Source organism: Macadamia integrifolia, unplaced genomic scaffold (assembly GCF_013358625.1).
Source record: "Macadamia integrifolia cultivar HAES 741 unplaced genomic scaffold, SCU_Mint_v3 scaffold_179A, whole genome shotgun sequence".
Classification (NCBI taxonomy): domain Eukaryota; kingdom Viridiplantae; phylum Streptophyta; class Magnoliopsida; order Proteales; family Proteaceae; genus Macadamia; species Macadamia integrifolia.
This window is the reverse complement of record NW_024870631.1, coordinates 227,834-233,571: the sequence shown is the minus strand read 5'-3', so window position 1 is coordinate 233,571 and position 5,738 is coordinate 227,834. Positions and strand designations below refer to the sequence as shown.

The 5,738-nt window shown below is 35.7% G+C and overlaps 1 non-coding gene across 1 annotated transcript; it reads left to right on the top strand.

The window, feature by feature from the left end:
* Nucleotides 1-3,097: 3,097 nt before the first annotated feature.
* Nucleotides 3,098-3,204, top strand: LOC122071053. The gene has a single exon (XR_006138041.1). It is a non-coding gene; the product is annotated as a small nucleolar RNA R71 (small nucleolar RNA).
* The last annotated feature ends 2,534 nt before the right edge of the window (nucleotides 3,205-5,738 follow it).

The following is a 5,738-nucleotide window of genomic DNA, read 5'->3' as shown; positions in this document are numbered from 1 at the left end:
GATTCTAGGCATTCTTTAAAAAAATCAAAAGTTTGATCTTTGGCAAGTAATGAAGTGAGAGGTCAGGTTAACTGACTAAAGTTCTTAATAAATCTTCTGTAGAAGCCCGCATGCCCTAGAAAAGATTGGACTTTCTTAACAGATTGAGGAGGTGGTAAATTATCAATTAAATCCACTTTTACTCTATCTACTTTAATTCTCTCCTTAGATATTACATGGCCTAAAATAATACCAAATTTAACCATAAAATGGCATTTATCCCAATTCAAAACCAAATTCTTAGATATGCATCTTTTCAAAACTAGAGAAAGATGATGAAGACATTTAGAATAAGAATTCCCATGAATTGAAAAGTCATCCATAAATACTTCTAAGAATTTTTTGACTATATCAGAAAAGATGTTCATCATGCATCATTGGAACGTAGAAGGGGCATTACAAAGTCCATAGGGCATACGCCTATAACCAAATGTTCCATATGGGCATGTAAAGCTGGTCTTATGTTGGTCCTCTAAAGCAATTGAGATCTAGTTATAGCCGGAATATCCATCAAGAAAATAATAGTATTTATATCTAACTAATCTCTCTAACATCTGCTCAATAATGGCAATGGGAAGTGGTCTTTCCAGGTTGCTATATTAAGTTTCCTGTAGTCTATGCACACTCTCCACCCTGATTGGACACGATTTGAAATTAGTTCATTATTGGCATTAGGAACTACAGTCACCTCAGACTTCTTAGGCACTACGTGAACTGGGCTTACCTATTGGCTATCAGAAATAGGATAAATTATTCTATAATCCAAGCACTTTAAGATCTCTTTCTTAATGGCTTCCATCATCACTGGGTTAGCTCTTCTTTGGGGTTCCATGGATGGTTTGAAATCCTCCATAAGATGTATATGATGTTGCACAATAGAAGGGCTTATACCCTTGATATCAGCCATGGTCCAACCTAGGGCTTCCTTATTATTTTTTAACACTTTAAGTAACTCCTCTTCCTGGCTAGAATTTGAAGAAATTATTACAGGAAGAGTCTACTCAGGCCCTAGGAAAGCATACCTCAAATTATTACAGGAAGAGTCTACTCCTTAAGATCTAGCTTAGGGGGCTCACCTATGGAAGGTTTACAAATGGAATTGGAAAGGGGTCCTAAGGGCTCCATAGGTGTGTAAAGACTTAGGACTTCAGAAAATAAAGTGTCACTATCATCATCCAACTCATCCATACACTTTTAGAATTCTGAATCAAAATTAATATCAAAGTTGGTAATTAAATCATCAGAAAAATCCAAAAAGTCCTTAAGCATATTGATCTCTTCTTCTATATGTGGTTGCTTGCCTATCCTAAACATGTTAAACTCAACAGTTTGGTTGACAAAAGATAACCTTAGGAAACCATTCTGGCAATTGATTAATGCATTACTGGTAGCCAAGAATGGTCTTCCTAGAATTATTAGGATCTCATCCTTGGTTGAGAAAGGCTTGGTATCTAACATAATGAAATCAATAAGAAAAATAAATTCTCCCACCTTTAGTAAGACATCCTCAACCATCTTTTTAAAAATCTTAACAGACCTATCTACCAACTGAAGAGTAGTTCCAGTGGCTTTCAATTTTCCCAATCCTAGTTGCTTGTATACATAGTAAGGTAAAAGATTCACACTTGCACCAAGGTCAAGTAAGGCATGCACAATGTAGGTGTTGCCTATGACACAAGCTATGGTAGGGCTCCCTAAATCCTTATACTTGGCTGCTATAGGTTGAGTAATTATGGAACTAATGTTATATGCCAAGAATGCACACTAGTGATACATTTGTGAGTATACAAATCTTTTTGTACGTTTGCATAGGCTGGGATCTGGTATATGGCATCCAAAAGAGGGATGTTCACTTCTACCTTTTTGAAGACTTCCACAATTTCATCCATGGAAGCAGTCTTTATTTTGTTTACCAAGCAATTAGAAAATGGGGCAAGAGGAACATAAGGACTGTTAGGGATTTTTCCTTTTTCAGAAGAATAATTTTTTGTTTTCTCAAACAATTCATCTTTAGATTTAAAAGAATCTTTAAGTTTATTAGACGAACTTGGAACAAGAGGCACACTTGTGTCCTCAACTGAAGGAGAGTTAATAGGAGTAAAGGATGGGGAAGAGTTAGGAACACTCTGTTGGTACACTCTACCACTCCTAAGGCATAAACAACATTATATTGGTTGGAGGGCCCTTGTTGGTTCTAACCTTGTACTACATTCAATGGTGCATTAGTTGGTGCTTATGAGCTAACAGGCTGATGATGCCTAGGGTTAGGCTCTGTTTGACTGGGAAAAGTTTCTTTCTCCCTCTCATGCATAATTGAAATAACTTGGGTGATTTCCTCATAAGATTTTGATGGCTTGTCATGAGGAGGGCTATATTTTTTTCCAAGTCACTTATTCTACTTGCTTCTTCAATGTTGATAAACCTAGGGGGTTATTGATAAGATGATAAGAGAAGGGCCCTAGGAAAACTAGCCTGAGGTCCTACGTTTGGCATAGGAAAAATATTTTGGGAAAAAAATTATTATGCAAAGGGAGGCCTCTGGGGTCCAGGTTGACCTTGATTATGGAAATTGAAAGGCCCTGCTTGGTTGCCCTGATTCCAAGAGAAATTTGGGTGGTTTTTCCATCCTAGATTGTAGGTGTTACTATATGGATTATTCTAGTATAAGGCATTAACACTATCATTAGAAGTGCCCTCAGAGGTGTTGGGGCATTCTTCTATAACATGTCCAGGGGACTGGCACCAAGCACACATCTTAACTAAATTGATTGATAATGGCTCTCTAAGAATAATAGCTTTAATCCTCTTGATTAGGCTATCTAAATGGACTTCCTTGGCTATTATCCCATCCACAAAATATCCTTTTCCTCTTATAGTTTTTTCACTCTCTTGGGTTGATTCCCACTCACGGGTTTTGTCAACTAAGTCAAGTAAGAATTCTCATGCCTTTCCTTCATCTATAAAGGATGTGAATCCCTTAGGGCACATAGATTCTATCATTTGTTTAATTGGGTAATCAATACCCTGATAAATTATTTGACATAAATGCCATAAGTCTAGGCTATAGTGAAGGCATTCTTGGAGTAGATCTTTGAATCTCTCCATAAGTTTGGAAAATGACTCACTAGGCTTTTGCCTAAACTGAAGGATATCACTTCTAAGCTTATTGGTCTTGTGAGTTGGAAAAAACTTCTTAAGAAAGACAACTGTGAACTATTCCCATGAGGTTATAGAATTTGTGAGTAACCCATACAACCACTTCTTAGCTTGGTCTTTCAATGCAAAAGTGATAAACCTAAGCTTAACAACATCATCATAAAGCTATTGGATCTTAATTAGAATACATACCTCTTCAAATTCCCTTAGAAATAGGTATGCATCCGTAGAGGTCAGCCCATGAAAGTGGGGCAACATAGTAATATATTGAGATTTGAGTTCAAAATTATTACCCTGGGCTTGTGGTAGAACTATGCAGGAAGGTTGGGCTATTCTAGCAGGGTGGAACCTATCTTTCAAAGATTTAGGTGAAGCGTTTCGATGTTGGTCTCCCATATTGAAAGGTTTGAAAGAGAGCAAACGTATAAGGTCACTACTTGTTAAATCTCTTCTTTCTAACCGATTCTTAGTATTACATACCCACCTAATACTCATGCAATAAAAAACTACCCACAACTAGAATAAGACAAGCACAAAAGAATGGATAGAAAAACTTTTTTTTTATGATTTTTTTTTTTTTTTGCTTTTTGAGAGCTTACCAGCAGGGATCCGAGGTTGCTCAGGTCAATTCTTGAGGTACTAATATAGGGAAAAACCGATACAACTATTATTGCAAGTTGTTCTTCTTAGGAATTCAATAAAAGAAAAGGAAAAACAAAACAAAGCAAACAAAACACTCCGATTTACCAAAAGAAAGCAAAAAACAACATGGAACTGTCTCCCCGGTAACTGCACCAAAAACTTGTTTAAAATTTAAAATGTAACTACAAGCATACAGATCAGTGTAGCTATGGGTTGAACACAGGGAGAGCAGTCACTTTATTTTTTTGTTTCTTTTAATAATGCGAAAGTGAACCAATTAATGGTTGTAATCTAATTCTAACTACAGTCCTAAACATATGTATCTAAAATAATGTCCTAATCATTTGTCATCTAAGAATTTAAACACGCAAGACATGCAATTAAAGCTAAATAATAAATAACTGAAAATAAACACCCCACGCAATTAAAACGCAATGAAGGAAAAAAATTCTGAAATAAAAATAAAGTAAAAGAAAGGGGATAAAGCTAGAGAGAGGCTCACAAGTAAGTTTCTCTACTTAGCCCTAGGGATGCATTATAATAAGAGCTTCTCTACTTGACCAGAGAGTCACTATTACAAGAGTTACTCTACTTGGCTTTAGGGAAAGGGAGACAATTAAAATAAAAACAATAAAATGACGGTTCTATGACTAGGAGGGGCAAAGCCAACACATACACTAGCCATGAACCTTAGGGGAAAGGGAAACCAATAATGTAATGACTGAATATAAAATCGTAAATTAAGAAAGAAAGGGTAGTTAGAAGAGGGAATGAGAGGGGGGAGAGAAGACTATTGAAGAAGCCTACCTACCTGAATCAATGCTTGAACTTGAAAGCTTAGGTGATTTGAGATACTACCAACCCTAAACACCAGATCTAGAATGAACCAAATCTAAAATTTCTAGGCTTGGAGAAAACAAATCTTGAAAAAAAAATTGAACTTGAAAAAAAGAGATGCTCCACGGCTCGTGATCTTGTCACCTAGATCTAGGCCTAGAACTATAACTTTAAAAATTACAGCTCAATTGCATAAATTATAAACATAAAAGGCTGAATAAAAATAAAAGAGTGTTTCCATTAATTGAAATAAAAAGCTATTCAAAAGTGATTAAAACAAAAATAAAGAAAAACTAAAACTAATGAGAGTGAGAGTGAGAGAGAGGGAGAGAGAGAGCGACTAAAAAAAAAAAACCTAGAAAAAGAATGAAGTGTCCCCCCTCCCTTATATGAGTTGTATTTATAGGGAATGGGGAGGTAGGGTAACAAATTTCTCTTTCCTAAAAGGAGAAAACCCACAATTGGTAGTGAGAACTTTTGAGACCAAAAGTGCTAAGGTGAAGGAAAGAGAATAGAGAAATAAACTTGGAGAAATTTCTTATAATTTTTTTGCTTATTTTTTTTTTATTTTTTTATTTATTTTTCTCTTCTTTTTCTCCCTCTACTGTGAAATTCGAACTTGAGACATCCAGGTGAGCAAGAGAATTTCGCACACTATAGCATACGAACTACACTAGGTAGTTATTGTTGGAAAGATATGACGTCTGATAATGTTTAAGGCCTTTAAAATACAAAACCTGCAAAAAGAGAGTGAAACCCAAGGTAGCTCCATTCTAAATATATAAAAATGCATGTTTTACTACTTAGATTTTACACATAAATGTGCTCATCTGCAATATTGTATATTTGGGTATCCATTTTTACCATACAAGATATCAATGGGACCGTATTTATAAATACTTTTCAATGATACCGGAATCGAGCATATGCTAGGCTCGATTGTCATATTCTGGCAAAAAGGTATCAATGACCACTTTTGGTTACCCTTCCCGCATCATTTTAAAATTATCGGGTTGAACTCCTAACCGATCTTACGCTCAATTGCATGTTCTTGCATAGTAGCT